The sequence below is a fragment of the Staurois parvus genome, unplaced genomic scaffold, assembly GCF_062004578.1.
Source record: "Staurois parvus isolate SC_StPar_1 unplaced genomic scaffold, SC_StPar_1.0 ptg000006l, whole genome shotgun sequence".
NCBI classification, from domain to species: domain Eukaryota; kingdom Metazoa; phylum Chordata; class Amphibia; order Anura; family Ranidae; genus Staurois; species Staurois parvus.
The window spans coordinates 104,104-120,687 of NW_028317802.1; the positions used below are offsets into that span (position 1 = coordinate 104,104).

The 16,584-nt window shown below is 47.7% G+C and overlaps 1 pseudogene; it reads right to left on the reverse strand.

Moving 5' to 3' along the window:
* Positions 1-239: 239 nt before the first annotated feature.
* Positions 240-1,111, reverse strand: LOC149474298 (olfactory receptor 5V1-like; annotated as a pseudogene).
* Positions 1,112-16,584: the final 15,473 nt, after the last annotated feature.

Below are 16,584 nucleotides of genomic sequence, written 5' to 3' on the forward strand. Positions count from 1 at the left end.
GACAGCAGGTTGGGCAACAGGGGTTTAGGTAAACAAATCTGGCACCAACCTGTCTGTAGTAATCTTCCCAGCCTATTGCCCTTTATTTAGCATATCATCTTGAAATGATTAAAAAAAAGATTACAAGTGCCCCAAGAACAGACAGCCAGACAAACAAGAAAATATCCGCATTAAAATACATTAATATGCTGTACATGACTACCTACATTTGCCAGTAGAGATATCATATACTGTAAACCTTAAAATACAAATACATTGGTTAATGTCTTGAAATATTTTTTAATGACTTTTAAGACTTCTTTGTTTCTCAGACTGTATACCAGGGGATTTAACATTGGAACAACACCAATGTACAGCATAGAGAGAAGTTTGTCCTGTTCCTGCAAAAAAATAGATTCTGGTTTTATGTTAAGACTGAGAGATGTGAGACAAAATAATAAAACAACGATGAGATGAGAAGAACATTTGGAGATGTGTTGATCTTCATAACTGTAGATAGAATGTAGATGTAAGAATAAGCATTAAGGGAAAAAAACCCAAAACAATACCATCAACATTTATTAGAACCGCAATGCCACTGCTGTCACTACCGGAGATGGCGAGTATCGTCTTCATATGACAAAAGAAATGGTTAATTTCACTAGAACTATAGAATGATAACTTAGATATCAACACATACATCAAGGCATTAAAGATACCTAGACTGATGCAGAATAAGCTCAGGGTTAAGCAAAGTATTTTGTTCATTATAAAATTGTAGTGAAATGGAATACAAATGGCAATGTATCGATCATATGCCATAGATGTTAATAAGAAAAATTCTGTGCCAACACAAAAAACAGAGAAAAACTTGTGTAAAACATCCTTGGTAGGAGATATTAGCATCACCTGTGATTGTGATAAATAGCAGCTTTGGCAAAATGGCAGAGATGTATATAATGTCCAAGACTGTTAGATTGCATAGAAAAAAGTACATTGGGGTATGCAACTGCTCAGTGCAGCATACAATTAAAGTAACAAAAATGTTTCCGAGCATGCCAAACAAATAAATAAATAACACACCAATAAAAATCAAATATTTGACATTTGGATATTTTGAAAATGCTAGCATATGCAGTTCATTGTAGAGTGTGAAATTTTGAATTTTTCCATTGTAATTGCATAGTAGGTCCAATGAAGTAGTTGAAACTGGTGTATTTAAAAAAGGTATATTTAATACGTAAAATAATGTATTCAAAATCTTATTTTTGTGATATGCATGTGTACATTTTAAACTTAAAGTCCTGGGTTTAGTAAAACACTTTAACAGCAATAAGAAATTGATAAACACAAAATTACATGAGCAACTATGAGCAAACTAAAGTACAATGTTTTCTTACTTAAATATTAATCCTAATCCTAAACTTTAGGAAGACTATTTCAGGAGATATTAAAATACCCTTAAATCTATTAAAACTTAATTAGTTGTGAATTAAAAGCTATCTCAAGTAGCTACTAAAGCTACAGACCATGTTTTATTACAGGATGTCAATTTTAGGCAGTTAAATTAAAAAGAGTAATAGCAGTTAGTTATAATGGACCTTGTATATTTGTTAGCCATTAACCTCTTCCTGCTCAGCCCTGGTGTACCTTTAACAGGATCTGTACGCCCAGGGGGCAGGAAGGATCGACTAATCGCATGACCACTGTGATTGGCTATCACAATGGTCCCGCAGTACCGCTGGATCCCGATCATTAATACAGACCATGAGCCCCTTTTAAGAGATCAGTCATTGTGTGAGCACAGAATGCTTTGTCACTCATGGATGCATATGTGTGGTATGTGGGCATTAAAACCCACCCTCTTTGCCGCCGCTCATGCACTATATTACCATAAGTATTAGGACACCCCTTCAAATCATTGGATAAAGGTGTTCCAGTCACCCCTATGGCCACAGGTGTAAACAAAATCAAGCACCTAGGCATGCAGACTGCTTCTACAAACATTTGCCAAAGAATGGGTCGCTCTCAGGAGCTCAGTGAATACAAGCATGATGTCATGATATGTTGCCACCAGTGAAATAAGTCAATCCATGAAATTTCCTTGCTACTAAATATTCCACGATCAACTGTTAGTGATATTATAACAAAGTGGAAGCAGCTGGGAACAACAGCAACTCACCAAGTGGTAGGCCATGCAATATGACAGAGTGGGGTCAGCGCATGTTGAAGCGCACAGTGCGCAGAAGTCGCTAACTGTCTGCAGAGTCAATAGCTAAAGACCTCCAAACTTCATGTGGCCTTCAGATTATGAAGGGGGATTGGTTTTCAGGGGTTGGCCCCTTAGTTACAGTGAAGAAAACGCATAAGGCGTAAGCATATCAAGTCATTTGGACAATTTCATGCTCATTTTCATGTGGAAGCAATTGAGGGATGGCCCCTTCCTGTTCCAACATGATTGTCTGCTTTGAGGGCCCTTTGGGTGCCCATCTTAAACAGGTGGTAAAGGAGTGAATTTGGAAAGAGTGTCAGGAAAGGACTCACCGCTGGTGGTGCTGGGGCTCACCTGCTCTATGGGCTGCAGTACCAGTTCTTACCAGCGGGTGCTTTTTAGCAGCCAGGATCTTACCTCCTGCAATCAAGCCATCACCTGAGGCTGATTGCAGGAGGTGTATTTAAGCAGTAACCAGGCCTGCAATCAGTGCCTTGGTGTTTGTTTCCCATGAGCCCTTGTTGTCCTGTACCTGTATCCTGTCATCTACCTGCTTGATTCTCCTGCTTGATTCCGACCACGATTGAACTCTGCCTGCACCGACCCAGCTCTCCTTTTTGACTATCCGTTTGCCTACCCCTCTGTACCAGATCTGCCCGATTGTTCCTGACCTGGCCTGCCTGACCACTCTACCTCTCCATCCCTGACTACGCCTGTGTTTCTGAACATATAGATATTAGTTGAAGGTTTGGTTTTTGTTTGCACTGTGCGTCTTTGTATACTTGTGTAGCTCTTAATAAATTATATTATTACATCACTCCTGAAGCCTGCTATTCCCTGTGTCAGTCCACACATCTCTGGTCATATCCAGATCCTTGACAAAGAGGAATATATCAAAATATTTTCTTTATTGCCTTTGGAAAAGTTTAATTTTAATAAGGTGAAGCTGGAGGAAGGGAAAAAGGATGAGGAAGAAAAACGGAGATTTCGCTTTATCCCGCGGACGTTGGCGAATTGGCTGCAAGCTTTTAATATTCTAGCCAGTGTTATTGGGGAAAAGGCGTCCGAGCATTATTCGGCTCTGTTTTGTTAACCAGATTCTGTCAGTGAGGCAAAGTGGGTGTATGGGGGCGTGGCTTGGTTGCAATATGACAAGTAGTATCGTCAACATAAGGCGGTTGCGATGGGACCATAGAGATATCAGTTTGTGGATGAAGCTCATGATGCAAGCTAGGATCAATCCTACTCCCTTTCTGGGGGGGGGACCTGGCACCTCATCGGTGTCTGCCGGTAAGCGTAAGGAGTTTTGCTGCAATTTAATGAAGGATTGTGCAGATTCTGGGGTTCCTGTTGTTTTCACCACAAATGCTCCGGATGTGGGGGGCACGCATTCTTTGTCCAGATGCTTCAAATGAGGTAGAGGTTGGGCGACAGATTCTGGGAAAAGGGAGGATTCCAGTGAGGGTGGAAAAATTGGCGCCGTTTCTAAGTAGATACCCAGATCGGAAGGCAGCGCTTGTTTTGTTTCAAGGATTTTCTGAGGGCTTTGTTATTCCCTGTACCTTGCCTTCCCCCAGTAGCGGCGAATGTAAGATCGTTAAAGTTACGCCCCAAGGTTGTGGCTGCAAAATTTGCGAAAGGTAGAATGGGTAGAATGGCTGGCCCCTTTCCTTACCCTCTGCTGGATTAATTTGTTGTTTCGCCCCTTGGGATGGTTCTGAAAAGGAACCCAATAAATTTAGCCTTTTACACCATTAGTCTCACCCACAAGGTGGTTTCAGTCAATAATGCTATTGACCCAGCTTTGTCTGCTGTGTCTTATGTATCCTTTTGATGAGGCCGTGGCGTGAGTGCATGAGTTTGGGAAAGGCACCCTTCTCGCTAAGACGGATATTGAGGTGGCTTTTCGCCTCTTGCCGGATCATGTTCATTGTTTTCATTTTTTGGGTTGCATGTGGCAGGGTTAGTATTTCGCTGATCAGTGTTTGCCCATGGTTTGTTCAATTTCCTGTTCACTGTTTGAGGTTTTCAGTTCCTTTTTGGAGTGCATGGTTCGGGATGTGTTGGGTTTACATTCGGTGCTCCATTACTTGGACATGTTCTTGGTCATCGGCCCCACGGGTTCTAGAACATGCCTTATGCTGTTGGCTATGCTAACACATGTTTTTGCATTGTATGGGGTCCCTTTGGAGCTGGATAAAACAAAAGGCGCTGTGACGGAGCTAAAACTCTTGGGCATTGTCATTGACACCATGGCGATGGAATGCCGTCTGCCACTTGACAAGCTGGAGGACATGCTTGGGTAGTTTGTGGACGCCCTTGGCTGCAAAAAGATTCAACTGCGTTCCCTACAATCTTTGCTGGGTAAGTTGAATCTTGCTTGTCAGGTTATGCCTATGGGTAGAGTTTTTTGTAGACGGCTGGCGGGGGCGAGTTCTTGGGGAAACTGGCCCTGCCAGAGTTGTTCCCGAGAGTGTTGGCAATGGAATTGTGGGGTCCGGAGTTTAGGAACAAAAGGGTGAAATTTCATTGTGACAACATGGGGGTTGTGTCTGCTGTTAATAACATTTCTGCCTGCTCATCGCCAGTTGTTCATCTGCTTTGGCATTTGGTCTTACAGTGTCTTTGCTTGAATTCTTTTGTCTATGCTGTTCATGTGCCAGGAGTTGATAACACAGTGGCTGATGCTTTGTCTCGCTTGCAGTGGGAGAGATTCCATCAGTTGGAGGTGGAGCAAAGGGAAATTCCCTGCCTGAGTCACTTGTGTGAGGTCGCCTTGCCATGATAGCAGGTATGATTCATAATTCTGTTTGTGCGGCAACATGGTCTTCTTATAAAAAGGTTTGGAGGGACTGGCATGAGCTGGTAAGTTCGGTGGGTGGTTGCCCTCGTGAGGAGGATTGCCTGTGCGCTTTGCTGTACTTTCTTGGTCAGGACTTTGAGCGTGGGGTCTCGGTCTCTGTGATGAATCGCAAACTTTTGGGCTTGGCTTTCTTGTTCCGGGTTTCTGGATGCCACAAAGTCTTTCTATGTTAAGAAAGCCATGAGGGGTTATTGTAAGGGCAGAAGCGTGTCAGATTCTTGTCTCCCCATTTCTTTTCACATGCTTGGGGCCATTCTGGGTTGCTTGCAGGAGGTATGTTCTTCTTTGTACGAGGCGTTGCTCTTCAAGGCGGCCTTTGTGTTGACGTTTTTTGGAGTGATGTGGATTGGCGATCTGGTTTGTCAGTCCAGACGGTGGGGCGTGGGGGATTGGCTTTGTAAGACATACTGTAATCTCTAGTGGCAACAAGGTACCTTTCTTCATCAGACGTTCAAAAACTGACCAGTCTGGTCATGGGGCTTGGGTTGACTTGGGGCGAGTCCAAGATTATGAGGCTTGTCCAGTGCGGGTGGTTAGGGAGGTGGTTGGTAGTGAGGCCACTGGGATCACAGCCTTTTCTGATTCATGAGGATGGTTCTGCGTTGTCCAGGTTTCAATTTGTTTCAGTATTGCAAAAGTGTGTGCGGTTGGCAGGTTTCCAACCGCACGAATACTCTTTTCATTCATTCCGCATTGGGGCGGCTATGGAAGCTGCCAAGTGGGGTTTGGATGATCGAGTGGTGCAGTGGATCGGTTGCTGGGAATCTCACCACTTCGGGCTGTATGTTCATCCTCATCTTTTATGAGGATGGGGGACTTGGTGTCTCACCTTTGTGCTCCTTTTGGTGCGTTGTCATGTTGTCTTATCCTTCACTGAGGTCAAGCAGTGTGTGTTGTAGCTCGATTTGTATGTTGGTTTGTGTCCATGTTTTTTCTGTGGTGTTGTTAACTACTTTTGCAGTTACCTGTGACGTTTTGTGTTTTTTGTTTTCCAGAATCGGAATGTTTGGAGTAGATACTTGGCTACTCATATGTTTTTTGGGGGGGTCAAAAGGGTGGCTGTGCGCCCTTAGGGCAGGCAATTGGGTTTCTCTAGGGGGATGGCCCAGGTGCGGTGGATTGGGTTTCCTGTCATGTGGTGGTCCAGAGTGTTGCCTGAGGTGCATCATTATGCCAGGTTAGATAGATCCCCAGATGTTCTCGTGCTACACATGGGAGGGAATGATCTGGGCATCCACTCCATGCGTGACTTGATTAGGGATATCAAATTTGATTTCCTTCGTTTGTGATCTTTTTTTCCTGATACTATTGTGATTGAATAAGCAGGATCGGCCCTGTTCGCTGCCAGCACTAGCGTTTAGCCCCTTTTTTTTTCAAGGAAGATTTGTACCAATTGATTGTGGGCCAAGGCAATTTATACGAACAACAATACATGGCCGCCCACCCAAATTCAGCTCCTTTCAGACAACTTGCATGGAAACCTATCACGGTTTCTGAATTTAAAACTCTTTTGGGCCTAACCTTCAACATGGGCATTACAGAAAAGAATGAAATGCGGTCATGTTGATCCACAGAGCCAATTCATCGTATGCCTGTGTTCTCTACTGTTACACTGTTTGTCAGGGCTCCGGGTATGACCAGAGCTGTGTGGACTGACACAGGGAAACGCAGGCTTCAGATACAGTATAAACAATATAATTTATTTAAGACTAAACAATGCATAAATGCAGTGCAAGACTAAACATAAACACAGTGCAAACAAACCAAACCAAAACTCCCAACAGATAACAAAAGAACAATACTAAGCGTAGTCGGGCAAGCCGGGTAGGTGGCAAACGGGCAGGCAAGGTACAAAGGAGCAGGCAGAGCGTAGTCAGATGGGCCGAGTCTGGAACAATCAGGCAGACAAGGTACCAAAGGAGCAGACTGGAGAGTGGTCAGGAATAGCAGAGGTCAGGACAGGCGGAGTTCAATCAGAGTCAGGGATCAAGCAGGATCAGACAGGAAGCTGACAGGATGCAGGTACAGGGGCTCTTGGGAAAACATACACCAAGGTCCTGATTGCAAGTCTGGCCATTCCTTATATGCACCTCCCGTAATCAGCCTCAGGTGTTTTGGCTGACTGCAGGAGTGAGCCTCTGGTTGCTGAGAGCACCCGCTGGCCAGTCCTGATACTGCAACCCACAAGGCAGGTGAGTCCCACCACTATTTGCGAGTCCATTCCTGACAGTACCCCCCCCCCCCTCAAGGAGGGGCCTCAGGACGCTCCAAACCGTCCTAAATGGGCAAAATGTTCCACCACCCAGATCCGGTAAATGGTGGGATATCAAGGACTGGTACATCAGGCTGGGCACCGGGCAGAGGCACATCAGGCTGGGCACCGGAGGGAGGCACATCAGGATGGGCACCGGACAGAGGCACATCAGGCTGGGCACCGGACAGAGGTACATCAGGCTGGGCACCGGACAGAGGCACATCAGGCTGGGCACCGGACAGAGGCACATCAGGCTGGGCACCGGACAGAGGCACATCAGGCTGGACACCGGACAGAGGCACATCAGGCTGGACACCGGACAGAGGCACATCAGGCTGGGCACCGGACAGAGGCACATCAGGCTGGGCACTGGACAGAGGCACATCAGGCTGGGCACCGGACAGAGGAACATCAGGCTGAGCACCGGACAGAGGCACATCAGGCTGGGCACCGGGCCACCAGGCGGAGCAGCGGGCACCGGGCCACCAGGCAGAGCAGCGGGCAGTGGGCACTGGGCCACCAGGTGGAGCAGCGGGCACCAGGCCACCAGGCGGAGCAGCAGGCACCGAGTCATCTGGCAAGATAGCGGGCTCCGAGTCATCTGGCAAGACTGCGGGCACCGAGTCATCTGGCAAGACTGCGGGCACTGAGTCATCTGGCAAGGCAGCGGGCCCCGAGTCATCTGGCAAAACAGGGGGCATCGGGTCGTCAAGCTCGACAGCGGGCACCGAGTCATCTGGCAAGAAAGCGGGCACCGAGTCATCTGGCAAGACCACGGGCACCGGGTCATCTTGCAAGACTGCGGGCACCGAGTCATCTGGCAACACAGCGGGCATCGGGTCGTTAAGCTCGACAGCGGGCACCGAGTTATCTGACAAAACAGCGGGCATTGGGGCTTTAAGCTCGACAGTGGACACCGAGTCACCTGGCAAGACAGCGGGCGCCGAGTCATCTGGCAAGACTGCGGGCGCCAAGTCACCTGGCAAGACTGCGGGCGCCGAGTCATCTGGCAAGACAGCGGGCACCGAGTCATCTGGCAAGACAGCAGGCATCGGGTCGTCAAGCTCGACAGCGGGCACCAAGTCATCTGGCAAGACTGCGGGCACCGAGTCATCTGGCAAGACAGCGGGCACCGAGTCATCTGGCAAGACTGAGGGCACCGAGTCATCTGGCAAGACTGGGGGCACCGAGTCATCTGGCAAGACAGCGGGCACCGAGTCATCTGGCAAGACAGCGGGCACCGAGTCATCTGGCAAGACTGAGGGCACCGAGTCATCTGGCAAGACTGGGGGCACCGAGTCATCTGGCAAGACTGGGGGCACCGAGTCATCTGGCAATACTGCAGGCACCGAGTCATCTGGCAAGACAGCGGGCGCCGAGTCACCTGGCAAGACAGTGGGCACCGAGTCATCTGGCAAAACAGCGGGCACCGGGTCAGCTGGCAAGACTGTTGGCACCGAGTCATCTGGCAAGACTACGGGCACTGAGTCATCTGGCAAAACAGCGGGCTTCGGGGCTTTAAGCTCGACAGCGGGCTCCGAGTCATCTGGCAAGACAGCGGGCACCGAGTCATCTGGCAAGACTGCGAGCACCGAGTCATCTGGCAAAACAGCGGGCATCGGGTCGTCAAGCTCGACAGTGGGCACCGAGTCATCTGGCAAGACAGCGGGCACCGAGTCATCTGGCAAAACAGCGGGCATCGAGTCATCTGGCAAGACTGCAGGCACCGAGTCATCTGGCAAGACAGCGGGCGCCGAGTATTCTGGCAAGACAGCGGGCACCGAGTCATCTGGCAAAACAGCGGGCACCGGGTCAGCTGGCAAGACTGCGGGCACCGAGTCATCTGGCAAGACTGTGGGCACCGAGTCATCTGGCAAAACAGCGGGCATCGGGTCGTCAAGCTCGACAGTGGGCACCGAGTCATCTGGCGAGACAGCGGGCACCAAGTCATCTGGCAAAACAGCGGGCACCGAGTCATCTGGCAAGACTGCGGGCACCGAGTCATCTGGCAAGACTGCGGGCACCGAGTCATCTGGCAAGACTGCGGGCATCGGGGCTTTAAGCTCGACAGCGGGCACCGAGTCATCTGGCAAGACAGCGGGCACCGAGTCATCTGGCAAGACTGCAGGCACCGGGTCATCTGGCAAGACAGCGGGCACCAAGTCATCTGGCAAGACTGCGGGCACCAAGTCATCTGGCAAGACTGCGGGCGCCGAGTCATCTGGCAAGACTGCGGGCGACGAGTCATCTGGCAAAACAGTGGGCATCGGGTCGTCAAGCTCGACAGCGGGTATCGGGTCATCTGGCTCGACAATGGGCACCGGGTCATCAGGCATCGGATCTTCTGGCTTGAACAGTTCAACAGGCTGGGTAGGAACATCAGGCTGGGTAGAACCATCAGGCTGGGTAGAACCATCAGGCTGGGTAGCGTACACTGGGTCATCAGGCATCAGGGTATCAGGCTGAATTGCGGGTGCCGGGGCACCAGGCTGAACCACGGAAGGCAGGTTCTCAGACGGCAGGCTGACCGGTTTGGATATTGGCAGGATGGTACTGGTTGGAAAGAATTTTCGCTTTTTCCTGGTTTTAGTTACTGGAGCACAGCAAGTAAGCGCAGTTTGTAAGTTAAAGAAAGGATAGGTGCAGTGAGTGGGAGCAGGGGACTGATATGTGGTAGTTAGCAGAGTATACTGGGCAGTCACTGGGGGTGCTGTCGGGGATGCAGGAAGAGTGCCTTGAGCAGAGGAATGATGTTGCAAGCTGACTGAGGCTGGGTGCAACAAATCTGACCATGTCTGCAGTATGGGTTGAACAAAGCTCAGCTTACACAAAGCCTGTCTGGTCAAAGACTGCGCTGCGTTTATACAGTCTCTTAGTACCTGTTGTGAACATGCAGAATAACGCTCCAGAAAGTCATCTACATCATCCTCCAATAACCATACCAGGGACTCTACCTGGTCGGCACTAAATGGCGGCAAAAATTCATCCCTGCTTTCGGGGGTACCAGATGAAACCAACTCTGCACAAACCTGAATCAATGGTTGCACCTCAGAGAACTCTGTGCCCTGATCTACTAGGCAATGAGCGATCCTTATGCACTCTAGTAGTTGATCCCTGGTATACTCCTTCAGAGTCTGATAAGCAAAATCTCTGTCATCAAAGACCAGCAGCGACAAATACACCACCTCATCAAGATGCATCCTTCCCAGCAACAATAAGCCAAGATGGCTTCCCTGTGCAGCCACTTCTGGTCAGGATTGGCCTTGGTGTAATGTCAGGGCTCCGGGTATGACCAGAGGTGTGTGGACTGACACAGGGAAACGCAGGCTTCAGATATAGTATAAACAATATAATTTATTTAAGACTAAACAATACATAAATGCAGTGCAAGACTAAACATAAACAGAGTGCAAACAAACCAAACCAAAACCCCCAACAGATAACAAAAGAACAATACTAAGTGTAGTCGGGCAGGCCGGGTAGGTAGCAAACGGGCAGGCAAGGTACAAAGGAGCAGGCAGAGCATAGTCAGACGGGCCGGGTCTGGAACAATCAGGCAGACAAGGTACCAAAGGAGCAGACTGGAGAGTGGTCAGGAATAGCAGAGGTCAGGACAGGCGGAGTTCAATCAGAGTCAGGGATCAAGCAGGATCAGACAGGAAGCCGACAGGATGCAGGTACAGGGGCTCTTGGGAAAACATTCACCAAGGCCCTGATTGCAAGTCTGGCCATTCCTTATATGCACCTCCCGTAATCAGCCTCAGGTGTTTTGGCTGACTGCAGGAGTGAGCCTCTGGTTGCTGAGAGCACCCGCTGTCCAGTCCTGGTACTGCAACCCACAAGGCAGGTGAGTCCCACCACTATTGGTGAGTCCATTCCTGACAGTAGCTCCTCACTGTTCGCTAGCTCATCATAAACCGCTTTAGCGCTAGCGAGGCGCTTTTTGGAAGCCATGAGCGCAAAACCGTTTTTAGTCGCAGAAACTAAAAAACTGCACTATGGATATATCTCAGGTAGAGTTGCAATGTATGCACTAGAGTAACACTTTATTTTGACAGTGATCTATTTTTATAATTCCTGCCTCCCGCAAGCCCCGCCCCCGACGGCACAGCATGGCAGACTCACGCTGATCACACTGATCAGCATGATATAGCCGACAACCAGGGAAGCAGACTGGGGACGGACGGAGGGGATGGCTGCTAGCAGCGCAGGACCAGGGACACATATCGGCACCAGGTAATTAGATTGCGGTGAGCCCGAGTCTGGCTCGGGGTTACCGCTTTTGACAGCAAGATTTAACCCCGAGCCAGACTCGGGAAAACCGCTAGGGAGGTTAAGCATGTGGGGACCCAGCAACTTATCGTCCATAAGAACCAGATTCTCTACCAGAGCCACATTTTCTGCATATGTGAACTTCATATTGGGTTGTCGACTATCTGATCATTTCCTCTTCTTGTTAGGGGTAGTGGATATTTGCTTGATACTGCTGTCACTCAAATTTTCCCGATAATTGCTTTTGTTGGGTCTTGAGAGAGGTGTCTTCCTGCAACTGGCACTGCTATCACTTGAGTGTTCTTCACCATAGGGCATGTAAGTTTGGTCTGCAGCATCATTATCCCCTTCAGTACTGCTGTCTATGTAATTGACTTGATTAGGACCTAAATGCTGTTTTTTAGTGATTACAGTGAACATATCCAGTCACATGTAATTAAGAGTTTTCTGTGTTTGTTACAGGGAGGGAGACCCATCGATACCACCAACGATCTGTATAGGAGATAAGAGGAGGAGAGGCCCATTATTGTCATCTGAGGGACCCACCAGCAGAAGGATCCAACCACGTTCAGGGGAAATATCCAGTATATATTCAAAGGCTCATTGGTCCTTAGGGGCCTGGGCAGGAAGGTGAGGGGGCACTCCACCTGTTTGAGGATTGGCACTTGCAGTTACACCTGCATGATATTATATACATATGGACACCATTCATTTTATTGTGTTTTAGTCACTATATTGCATGTCATCACCAGCTTATCACTTATTACATATATGTGTTAAGATATTTGGGATATCCAATATCAGGTGTTATAAGGGTTATATAAGCACCGCACTGTTCTCATACTGTGATTCTCTGTACATTGTTGGTGTTTAGATTGTGGCACCTTTAGTGCTGGCTGCTGTATCATAGTGGTTTATCTAGTGGCGCAGGAGATATTCCTTTTATTTCTCTGGTCCTTTGTGACTGTTCTTCGTTGTCACTTGCCAAGATAGTGAAGGCTTTTGAAATACAGATCTACTGAGAGATTTACATGATGATAATAACATGTTTACTTGTCTGAGTTTAGTATTCTCAGAGGTTTAGACTAACCTTGTGTAGTGCTACCCTCTTGAGGGCCACTGGCTTTGATTGGGTCCCCCTAAGCTCTGCACAGCCAGGCAGCACACTTTTCCACACTTTTTCTCAGGGTCAGTAAAATGGTCTTTGAGCTTGTTTTTGTTGTTTTTATGAAGGGGTTAACAATTTGGATGGGGTATAGGGGTATATAGCAGTGATGGCGAACCTATGGCACGCGTGCCAGAGCTGGCACGCAGAGCCATCTCAGTGGGCACGCCAGGAAGAAGAGGATGATGAACGCACACTGACCGGCCATCCAGATCTCGTCCACACTGGACCCCCAAAAAAATACATCTCCCACATGTCTCTGGGGCCAGGGTGGGTGTGGACGAGAGGAAACGGCTCCTATGCGGATCTGGCACCAGGGGTGATGTAGCCGGGGATGGGCGTGGAAGAGAGGAAGAGGCTCCCACACTGCTCCGGGGCAAGGGGCGATGTGTTCAGCGTGGATGGGAATGAGCTGCTGGGTTGGAAGCCACACCGACACTGCCAGAGGTGAGATTAACTGCTTGCAGTGTCATCCATCAGTGCCCAGAAGTGTCACCCATCAGTGCCAAGCAGTGTCACCTGTCAGTGCCCAGAAGTGTCACCCATCAGTGCCCAGCAGTGTCGCCTGTCAGTGCTGCCCAGCAGTGCCGCCTGTCAGTGCTGCCCAGCAGTGCCACCTGTCAGTGCCTCCAGTTGGTGCTATCAGTCAGTGCCGCTTATCAGTGCCCATCATTGCTGCATATCAGTGCATCATCAATGCCCACCAGTGCCGCCTCATCAGTGCTACCTATCTGTGCCGCCTCATCAATGCCCATCAGTGCTGCCTATTAGTGCAGCCTCACCAACGCACATCAAAGAAGAAATATTACCTGTTTGCAAAATTTTATAATAGAAGCAAAGAAAACCTTTTATGTTTTTAATTTTTTGCTTTTTTCATTTATAGTGCAAAAAATAAAACACCCAGTGGTGATTAAATACCACCAAAAAAGCTCTATTTGTGTGAAAAAATGAGTGTTGCATGACCGCACAATTGTCATTGTTAAGTGCAACAGCACTGAAAGCTGAAAATTGGTCTGGGCAGGAAGGGGGTAGAAGTGCCCGGTAGGCAAGTGGTTAATTGCAGTGTTGGCACTTTGAAATAAAAAAAGTTGGTTTTGTGTTGCAGTTTTGGGCACTCGGGCTCAAAAAGGTTCGCCATCACTGGTATATAGGATGCAAGGAACTGTAAAACGTGAGGACAACTTCTTAGCAAACTCTGTATAAAATGTGGACAAAAAAAAAATCAGCAACGGTCTCTTTTAATGAAGCATCCCTTTGGTGTACGTCCTTAGACCCCAGATGAAACTCTTCTCATCCACCCAGCAGTCCTGAAGGTATCCTTTTGAGTAAGGGATTCCAGAAGCTACTGTAAAGCAGTCCCATCAGAGGAGAACTAATTGGGTATTGCACCTAACCACCCTCTCCCTTCTGTGCCCCAAGGGGTGTAGACGTGCTCACACTGTCCTTTCCTGTAGCTTAGTGGGTTGCAGCTGCTTTCAGGCCTTACACTGGTATGGCTCTCTGCTGACAAGATGTACTCCCTAGGAAACGTGTGGTACAGTGGAGATCCTTCTGTCGAGCACCAGCCTGCAGGTAGGCCCCTCTCCCTAGGCCCAAACTCCAGCACCTTCCTTCAGTCCATCTTCCACCCGACTCCAAAACTACTCTGCTGCACAGGCTCTCTCACATTTAAGGGATGTTCTTAGCCACCATGCCCAGCTTCCTGCCTGGGTATTGACCAAGTTCACTTAAACATGCAAATCCAGACCTCCTACCCTCCTCCTCCCCATTTCTAGAAAGTTCCTCCAGTTTCCTGAAAGATGGAAGGGCTCCAGAAGACCTGACCTGTAGAGCCTTCCAGCCTGTCCTGAGGTAGGTTCACTGCCTCACTCTCAGGCTGACTTATCCCAGACTTCTGGCAAGCCTCTGACTAACAAACAAAAATTCTGTTTAAACTACAGGGTGCTACACTTGCTTTTGTTTCTTCTAGATGAGTGAGACTTTGTGGGAGACCTGCTGATTCCAGGATTGGTTTTGTCTGTGACAGCATTATCTTTGGGGCACTATGAAGAACACAAAGATACTTTTCAGCTGCTGAGTATTTCACTTTATGCTTGAGATGTAAAAATAACGTCTGTTATTTAGCATAAACTTGGCTGATTTTAACAATTCCATCCTTCCTGTGAATGAAAGTATTGCCAGTACATGTGACATATGTTCAACCAAGGGCTCAGAGCTTCCACAGAATCTGCTGAAATGATCAGCTTGTGTTGAAGTGAGGAGGCTACAGACAGCTTGAAATGGTGCTACTTCCTGTGTTCCTTTTTAACAATCACAGACAGTTCTCCAAAAACAGAGTAAACAACATGGTAAGATTTACATAGTAAGAGTTGATACATACCGTGAAAAATGGTTTGTATGAAGCGCTGTCGGACTTCATGGTCACGCTCATCATCATAGGATACATGGATTGGTGGAATAGGGTCCTCATCAGTGTCTTGATCTTCAGTATTTAGAAGCAATCCTGCACTATGGTTATGAAGGACGTAACAGAAATGTTGCCAACTTTTTCTGGGTTATAGCAAAGAAACCCACCAGATAGCAATATAGAGTGTAACCTACTTTTAAAGCAGAGCTCAACCCAAAAGGGGGAAGTTCCGCTTTAAGTCTTTGTCTCCGCTCCCCATTAAGGATTGGTACCTTTGGGGAGCAGGTACCCGAATTTGACAGGTACCCGCTCCCACTTCCACTGCAATTGCCTAGGCGATCGGAAGTGGAAGTTGTCCTCCCTCCCCATAGTCTTCTGGGAAACTCAACAGGTCCCAGAAGACTATGGGGCCATTCACAAAGCTCAGCGCTTCTCGAGCATGCTCAGTGGGCACCCAGCTATAAAACCGCAAGCTGTCACAGCCGGGTGCCCACACTGAAGATGCCAGCTCCAGGGAGAGAAGACGGCTGGTGAAACCAGCGGTGGTGAAGACACTGCTGGACTGAGGGACAGGTACAGTATGTGGCTGTATTTTAAAAGTCAACAGCTACAGTTTTTGTAGCTGCTGACTTTTTTTTGTTTTTTTAGGTGGAACTCCGCTTTAAGGACACCAAAGGTACACTGAGGGACACATCTTGTCTTAGTAATTACTGCATTGTAGCAAGATTCTGCAGGTGTTGAGCACCTCAAGAGTGGTGTTAGTGGCCAGAGCAGACAAGGTTAGCCAGAATCACCTAAAATACCATTTGAAAATTCCATTTTTTTGAACAACAATAGTAGGCCATGCTGTGTGGGTAAAAAGTAACATTTGTTCCATACATTTTGTATTTAATAGCTAAACATAATTGTAATGGAAAGGCCTTAGGCCATATGTAAACTGGCTGAGGTGGAAATGGTTAGACCAGGATCAGGATCTGGTTTAGTTATTTCTTTAACAGGCATCACTAGCACTTAGATGAGGCAAGGTAAATAATCTGATGTGTATATTTTGTCTGTCTGCAATGTGTGAGAAGTATGAACATATCCATCCATGTATGATGTAATTTGATTGCTCCCTCTTTAATTGTAAGCTCTAATAAGCAGATCCCTCTGATTCCTCCTGTAATAAATTGTATTATAATTGTACTGTCTGCCCTTATGTTGTGAAGCCCTGCATAAACTGTTGGCACTATATAAATCCTGCATAATAATAATATATGTGGCATGCATTGAGACATATTTTCTAATAAAAATTATCTTACTAAGAATCCAGTCTCCAATTTTTCTATTACTGTCAAAATGGTGGTAGAACTGTGATTGTCTTAATATGTGTGCATCATGGACAGATCCTGGGAAGCCAGTGACCGCATTTCTGATGAACATATTTGCATCA